This window comes from Caretta caretta, chromosome 7, assembly GCF_965140235.1.
Source record: "Caretta caretta isolate rCarCar2 chromosome 7, rCarCar1.hap1, whole genome shotgun sequence".
NCBI lineage: Eukaryota > Metazoa > Chordata > Testudines > Cheloniidae > Caretta > Caretta caretta.
The window spans coordinates 30,012,689-30,021,542 of NC_134212.1; positions in this window are offsets into that span (position 1 = coordinate 30,012,689).

Sequence of the window (8,854 nt, forward strand, 5' to 3'; positions counted from 1 at the left end):
CACAGGGCATGGAGAGAGACTTTAAAAGAAAATTATAAAATAGACAGGCAGGACAGAAAGGAGAGCCAGGAGCGAATTGTAATGGGCCAGGAGTGGATGATAAAAGTGATGGAGGAGCAAACAGAGTTGATGAAGTCCCTAATCATGCTGCAGGCAGAATTCATGTGTGCTCTGCAGCTCCTTCAGCCAATACAGAACTGCTTTCCATGCCCTCCCCAAATTCCTCCCACACATACCTTGTAACTTCCTGGCCCGTCTCAGTACCCCTTCACTCTACCCCTTCGGACAGTTTCCAGAATGATAGCTGGTCTTACACACAGCTATAAGAGCCTACACTGCCCTTCATTGTTATCTCCCTTCTCACGAAGCCTTTTGTGTGTGTTGTTAATTGGTATTTAATAAAAACATACTCTCTGAATGATAACCAATCTTTATTTGTCTGCTACACATTGTGGTTGCTGCCGGAATTAATACACAGTTAATCATTTGCTGAGAACAAATCACGGTCAGGAATAATCAAGGTTTTCATGCATGGCGGCAAGTTAACAAAGCATGGCAGAGTGCTGTATAGAAAGACATCTTTCTGGATGCTTACTGGAGCTCATTGTCAAAATGGTGCCTTAAAGCCTCCCTGATTCAAATAGCACCCTCCACCCTTGTACCCTCCTAATAGCACTGGTATCTGGCTGCTCAAAATCAGCCTCTGTGTTCCACCCTGGGGGAAACTTTTAACCTCAGTTCACAAATAATATGGAGCTCGCAGCAGGCTGCTGTGACCATGGGAATATTTTCCTCATTTAGGACTAACCTGCCATAAAGGCAGCGCCAGCATGCTTTTAATCTGTCAAAGGCACATTCTATGGTCATTCTGCACCTGCTCAGCCCATTGCTGAAGCGCTCCTTGCTGCTGACCAGGTTACCTGTGTAAAGCTTCATGAGCTGTGGGAGTAAGGCATACATTGGATCTCCCAGGATCACTATGGGCATTTCAACATACCCCATTGGAATCTTTTGATCTGGAAAAAAAGTCCCTAGTTGCAGCTTTCTGTACAGGCCAGTGTTCCTGAAGATGTGTGCATTGATTTCAATGAAATGGCCACGGTGATCCACAAGTGCCTGAAATACCGTAGAGAAGTATCCCATTCTATTGATGTACTCCATCGCAAAACGATCCAGGGCCAAAATTGGGATATGCATACCATCTATCACCCTGCCCCAGTTAGGGAATCCCATTGACGCAAAGCCATCCACTATTTCCCGCACATTGACAAGAGTCACAGTCCTCTGTAGCTGGATGTGATTAATGGCCCCTGCACACTTGCATTAAAGCAGCCTCAGCGGTGGACTTCCCAACTCCAAACTGATTCCCGACTGACCAGTAGCAGTCTGGAGTTGCCAGGTTCCACACAGTGATCACCACATGCTTTTCCACAGAGAGGGCAGCTCTCATTTTGATGTCCTTGCACCACAGTGCTCGGGCGAGCTCTTCACACAGTTTCAGGAAGGTGGCTTTGCACATCTGAAAGTTCTGCAGCCACTGGTCATCCCAGACCTGCATAACGATGTGATCCCACCACTCAGTTCTTGTTTCCTGAGCCCAAAAGTGATGGTCCACCATGTGCAGCTGCCTCTGTGAATGCCAAAAGTAATCCAGTGTTGTTGTTTGTTTGTTGTTTCTTTTCATAGCACACAGCAGATCAGGCACCTCTGATTCTTGTTCAGATTGGGAGCTCATGATATACTGCATGACCATCCACAATGTGTTCATAACAATGACCACAACAAAAGAGAGCAGTTCAGGATCCATCCATTCAGACAGAGATGGTGGGTGCACAGAAAACATGGACCCTTGAAAAATGACGAAACACAGTCAAAAGCCCATGGAATGATGGGATGGAAAAAACTGCATCATGGGACGTTGAGCCCGCACCCAGGATTAAGGCTACATTTTAGTCATGGTTATTTTTAGTAAAAGTCATGGACAGGTCATGGGCAGTAAACAAAAATTAATGGCCCATGACCTCTCCATGACTTTTACTATATATCCCTGACTAAAAGTTGGGGAGAGCGGCTCCAGGGGGCAGCTTGGGGGGTGCCATGGGTGCTGGAGGGGTGGCCCGGGGGACGCCGTGGGTGCTGGAGGGAGACCCAGGGAGCACTGCAGGTACTGGGGGGGGGAGCCCAGGGGCACCACGGATGCTGGGGTGGGGGGTTGGTGGGGCTGGGGCAGGTTCCCTATCCCGCTCCTGGGAAGCCCCGACCTCCAGCTCCTAGCTCCACGTGCTGCCTCCATTCCACTCCAAGCCCCACTTCTGCAGCTCCCATTGGCTGGGAACCGCAGCCAATGGGAGCTGGGGGGGCGGTGCCTACAGACAGAGGCAGGCCATGGAGCTAGGACAGGGGTAAGTAACCTATGGCACGCGTGCCAAAGGCGGCACGCGAGCTGATTTTCAGTGGCACTCACACTGCCCGGGTCCTGCCCACCAGTCCTGGGGGCTCTGCATTTTAATTTAATTTTATATGAAGCTTCTTAGACATTTTTAAAACCTTATTTACTTTACATACAACAATAGTTTAGTTAAATATTATAGACTTATAGAAAGAGACCTTCTAAAAACGTTAAAATGTATTACTGGCCCGCGGAACCTTAAATTAGAGTAAATAAATGAAGACTTGGCACACCACTTTTGAAAAATTGATGATCCCTGAGCTAGGAGCTGAGGGATGGAAGTTCCTATAGCCCTTCTGGGGAGCCTGCCCTAGGTAAGCACCACCCAGCATCCCAACCCCCAGCCCTGAGCCCCCCCCCCAAACTCCTGCTGCTGTGGGGTGGCAGAGGAGCGCCAAGACTGCCCCAGCAGCAGCCAGTGCGACTAGCCCAGGGGCTGCCCGAGCCAGCCACATGGGCCGCTGCAGAAGTCACAAAGGTCATGGAAAGTCACGGATTCCGTGAATTTCCGTGACCTCCGTGACAAACACAAAGCCTTACCCATGATGCACTTCGATCCATTCTGCCTTCCCGCAACTCCTAGCTGCAGAAGGTGGTGAGTAGCACAGTGGGATAGCTATCCACAGTGCACTGCTCTCTCTGTTGATGCTCCTCTGAAGGAGCATTGTGTGAATATGCACAGGAGATGTAATTATACCGGGTTTTGATCATCGGCATAACTTGCATCAACAAAACTGTAGTGTAGATAAGGCCTAAAAATCATGGACTGAACAGAGACACTGGATTTATGGCTGATTACAATAATCTGTCACCCACTAACCCCCCTTTTTGTCCTATGACTGCAGAGGTGTTAACAGGCTTGAATGGTCCCTTAGAGTATGTGCTAACTACTTATGCTAAACAATCTGTTTCATCTTGTATTTATTTGTGACCCTTGGAGTACCTTTCCTGGACCTGAAGATGACCTCTATGTGGCTCAAAAGCATGTCTCTCTCACCAGGGCCGGCTCCAGGCACCAGCGAAGGAAGCAGGTGCCTGGGGTGGCCAATAGAAAGGGGCGGCACATCCAGGTCTTCGGTGGTACTTCGACATCGGCTCAATCGGGTTTTTCTTTTTTTTTTTCTTCGCCACTTGGGGCGGCCAAAAGGCTGGAGGCAGCCCTGTCTCTCACCCACAGAAGTCGGTCCAATAAAAGATATTACCGCTCCCATCTGGTCTCTCCAACTTCTGTACACATATGGAGCAGGCTTTTACGTCAATGCTCCTGCAGTCTCAAAGCCCCCACCTGAGGGCAGTACATGCACAGCATTGTCATGTCTCATGGCAGTGAGCCTTTTGTCTCTGTCCCGGCCTGTGCCTCGCAAGGGGCACTGACTAAAAAGAGGTGAATGAGGTCTAACAGGTAGGGCTGGAAGTCAGGACTCCTGACTTCTGTCCCTAGCGCTGGGAGGGGAGTGGTGTCGAGTGGTTAGGCATGGGGTGGCTGGGAGTCAGGACCCCTGGGTGGTTCCCTGGTGTGGATCTGTGCCCGTCTCTCTAACATGGGAATGTCATGCAGACTCCCAGTGGGACGCTGCAGTGGGGGAGGGAGTGTTGTGGTGCCCCCCTGTCCCTCTGGAGAGATAGACCCAGACCTCACGGTGACCCTCAATGGCTGGCTCCCTAACGCTGGGGGTGGCCCCTCCCCTCGTATCATTTGGCGGCTCTCTCTGGAACTTGGTGGATACATCAAGGACTGGGGCAGGGGTGGTATCCATGCCTCATCCTGCCAGGCATGGGCATGGGCAGGATGCAAGGGCAATTGTGTGGCCATTAATCACAAGGGATCTTAGCCCAGTGGGCAGAGAAACCCCTTTGTGTGGGCCCCCTCACTCTCTTGTTAGAGGGGACAGAGGGGCACAGCCCTCCTGGCCTAGGAGGGGCCGGACCCTGCCAGCCCGCCCCAAGCCCAGCTGTAGGGAAGGAGACCCTGTAAACATTTAACCCTGTAATCACTCCCCCATGGGTCTTCAACACCCCCCGCCCCTCCAGGGTCAGCAGCTTCCAGCTCTGAGCCAAACCCTCCCCTAATAGCTCCTCAGAGCAAATCCCCTGCTGGGATGCCTTCATCAGAGGAACACTGAGCGAATGGCTGAGAACAGAATAGAACCCAGGAGTCCGGGCTCCCACCCCCACTCACTGCCCTGGCATGAGGCAGGAGGCCAAGCTGCAGAAAACAGTCTTCTTCCCTGCAGCCTCACTGGCATGGAGATTTTTGGGGACGTCACTCCAGCATTGCTCATACCGTGCACTGTGGGGAGAGCTCGTCCGTCCCACCTGCGGGTGCCAGGTGAAAGGGGAGCTGCCAGGGCTGCTCGATCCCAGTGGGATGCGCAGCCAGCGTGCCACAAGCTCACATGTGTGCAGGGTGGCCCAGCTGGGCAAGCTGCAGTGGGGCTGGGAAAGCGGGGGGTGGGGAGGCAGCATGTGTGGGTGCTGCACCGTGTCCTGCCTGGAGACCGGGACAGCTGCTTCTTGGGAGCCAGGCTGGCGTGGGCGGCTGGGGATCGGTGCCAAAGCTCATGGGCGGCGTGCGGAGGAAGGTAGCACTAGGAAATCGTCCCTCTGCTTCCTCCTGGGGCTGTGCCCCACTAGGGCTCCGGCACAGTCTGTATGTGAGCAGATCGCCCCAGCCCCTGGGGTGCCCAGGAATCACCCCCCAAGGCCCTAGACCTCGTCTGCTGCTGGCCTGGAGGGGAACCACTTAACTCTCTGTTGGGTGCATGAGACCACCCACATGGGAGGGCACTCGGCTCCCCCTGAGCATGGCAAAGACGCGGCCGGAGGGAGGGCTTGCTGGCTGCTGGCCCCTTTGCTGATCTGCTGAGTGACGGGAACAGCCTTAACTCAAACCATAATCGAGAGCGTCTGCCGGGGAGACACCGCTTGGACCTTGGAGATGGGGATCCAGGGCCTTTCGCCTCCAGGGGCACCAGCTCTGACCTGACCTTTCCCCTGGGGGGGCACTAACTCCAGCCCAGCCCCAGGGTGGGGAGGGGGTGGGCTGTCTGGTTCAGGGTAGGCGAAGAATGGGATCCAGGCCCTTTCCACTCTAGGGAGCCCTTGCCCCAATTCAGCCCCGGGGCAGGAGGACTGGCTGAGAGGGCCGCAGCCCCCATGGGACTGACTGCGGCAGGAGCCCCTCCCCAAGCACCAGTTCCCACATGCGCCTTCCCAAGATGAGTCACTGTCTGCTTCCAGCTTCTGCTGCAGAACAAACAGCTATTTATACTGGCCTCCTCTCTGAGGCTGCTCTGCAACCCCTGCCCCCCCAGCCCCAGCTTCCAGCACTGGGGGTTGGGGGGTGGGGAAGGGACCTGGGACCCCTGAGTCCAGTGGGGTCTAGGAGTTGGAGTAGGGGGGTCGGGAGTCAGGACTCCTGGGTTCTATCCCGGGGGAATGGGAGTGGGATCTAGAGGTCAGAGCAGCGGGGATGGAACGGGTTCTATTTGCTGTCCTGCCATGGGAACACAGATGAGTCCATTCCCCTCTCTGTGCTTCCGTTTCCCCTGTGGGGTGAGTGAGTGTGCGGGGCTGTGTGACCCTCAAGAGGCGGATCCCAGACTACTAGCTCGCTCTGCCGTCCTGCCTTGGATCCACAGCCCCCTAACATACCCACCCCTGTGTGCAGACTCAGCCCAGCCCCAGGGATCCTGCAGAGACACCGCCCCCCCCATGGGTGTGATGATTCTGCCAGATTTCAGCCCAGCTGGCTGTCCTCCTGGGCACATATAATTGGCCCCCTTGATCTGACAAAGGTGCGGGGGCCCAGACCCCTGGAGAGGTCCCTGCAGGGCAGGGGGTGCCAAGTTTGCCTGCCAGATAAAGGGTGGATTTACCCCTTGTCCTGTCAGGGAGCTGGTCCCTCACTCCCCATTCCAGACACACACCCCATTGTCCTCAGCCCCAGATCCGGTATCAATTCCCAGCTGCCCCCCACCCCCACCCCAGCAGGAGTCTCCAGCCACAATGACGGCTTTGTGGACCAGGTGGTAATGTGAGACAGCCCAGTGCCCCCGCCTGGCACCGTCCCCGGGTACCCTTCCCCCATGCTGCAGCCCTGCAAGGTGCACAACCCGGGGAGAGGGTGCCCGGGGGGTGTGCGTGTGCGTGAGCAGGAGGAAGGGTAGGTGTGCATGCCTGAGTGTGCAGGTGTGATGGTGCGCATGCAGGAGCAAATGGGCTGTTGCGTGAGTGCGTACACGACAGAGTGTGTGTGTTGAAGTGTGTAGGGCAGACTGTGTGTGCAGGCCCCTGTGTGTGTTTGGGAGGGTGACAGAATGTGTGATGCTTGCTGTGCACTGACCTGCATGTAGTGACGGTGATGATGGCTGTGCTGAGGATGTGACGCTGTGTGTGTGTGTTTGTGTGTGTGTGTGCTGCCCTCCACTGAGCTGGTTGTGTGTGTAGTGGGGGGGGTGTCTGTGTGTGCTCCTCTCCCCTCTTACTGAATTTAGCTACAGTGCAATGTGGAGCAGCAGGGTGTGCACACAAGAGAGGGGTGTGCATGTGGGTCTGTGTGTGTAGGCAGCTGTCCTGGTGTGTGCGTAGGTCTGTGTGTGTAATGGTGAGTAGGTGTGCAAGTGTGTACAGTGTGCATGTGTAGCTATGTGGTGTGTGTAGTTGTGTATGTCTATGTGCCGCATGTATAGTGATGTGTTTGTAGCGGTGTGCAGTGAGCGCACACAGTGTGTGTGTAGTGTGGGGTGCAGCAGTGTGTGTAGCTGGTGCAGTGTATGGTTAGCGAGGGGTGTAGGAGTGTGCAGTTTGAGTGTAGTGGTGTGGGGGGGGCATAGCAGTGTGCCGCGTGTGTTCAGGTGTGGGTGTGTGTAACTGTGTGCAGTGTGTGTGCAGCGGTGTGCGCAGTGTGGGTAGCTGTGTGTATAGCAGTGTGCAGCTGTGTACAGTGTGTGTGTAACTATATGCAGCAGTGTGCAGTATGTGTATAGCAGAGTGTATCTCTGTGTGCATAGCTGTATGTATGTGTGGCAGTGTAGTGTGTGTGTAGCAATGTGCGGTGTGCGGTCAGTGTGTAGCTGTGTGCAGTGGGTATGTGTAGCTGTGTGTGTAGCAATGTGTAATGTGTAGCGGTATGCAGTGTGTGTAGCTGAATGTAGCAGCGTGCAACTGTGCAGTATATGTGTAGCTCTGTGTGTGTAGCTGTGTGCACTGTGCAGTGTGTGTGTAGCTGTATGTAGCAGTGTGTGTAGTTCTGTGTGCACTGAGCAGTGTGTGTGTGTAGTTCTCTATGTGTGTAGCAGTGTGTGTAGCTGTGTGCACCACGCAGTGTGTATAGCTCTGTGTGCACTGAGCAGTGTGTGTGTAGCTCTGTGTGCACCATGCAGTGTGTGTGTGTAGCTGTGTGTGTGTACCACTGTGTGTTGCTGTGTGCACAGCGCAGTGTGTGTGTCTGTGTGTAGCAGTGTGTGTAGCTGTGTGCAGTGTGTGTGTAGCTGTGTGCACAGTGGAGTGTGTGTGTAGCTGTGTGCACAGTGCAGTGTGTGTGTGGCTCTGTGTGTGTAGCGGTGTGTGTAGCTGTGTGCACAGTGCAGTGTGTGTGTGTAGCTGTGTGCGGTGTGTGTAGCGGTGTGCACAGCGCAGTGTGTGTAGGTCTGTGTGCGTGTCGCAGTGTGTGTAGCTGTGTGCACAGTGGAGTGTGTGTGTGTAGCTGTGTGCGGTGTGTGTAGCTGTGTGCACAGTGGAGTGTGTGTGTGGCTCTGTGTGTGTAGCGGTGTGTGTAGCGGTGTGCACAGTGCAGTGTGTGTGTGTAGCTGTGTGCGGTGTGTGTAGCTGTGTGCACAGTGCAGTGTCTGTGTGTAGCTGTGTGCGGTGTGTGTAGCTGTGTGCACTGTGCAGTGTGTGTGTGGCTCTGTGTCTGTGTAGCAGTGTGCACAGTGCAGTGTGTGTAGGTCTGTGTGCATGTCGCAGTGTGTGTAGCTGTGTGCACAGTGGAGTGTGTGTGTGTAGCTGTGTGCGGTGTGTGTAGCTGTGTGCACAGTGGAGTGTGTGTGTGTAGCTGTGTGCGGTGTGTGTAGCTGTGTGCACAGTGGAGTGTGTGTGTGGCTCTGTGTGTGTAGCGGTGTGTGTAGCTGTGTGCACAGTGGAGTGTGTGTGTGGCTCTGTGTGTGTAGCGGTGTGTGTAGCTGTGTGCACAGTGGAATGTGTGTGTAGCGGTGTGTGTAGCTATGTGCACTGTGCAGTGTGTGTGTGTAGCTGTGTGCGGTGTGTGTAGCTGTGTGCACTGTGCAGTGTGTGTGTGGCTCTGTGTCTATGTAGCTGTGTGCACAGTGCAGTGTGTGTAGGTCTGTGTGCGTGTCGCAGTGTGTGTAGCTGTGTGCACAGTGGAGTGTGTGTGTGGCTCTGTGT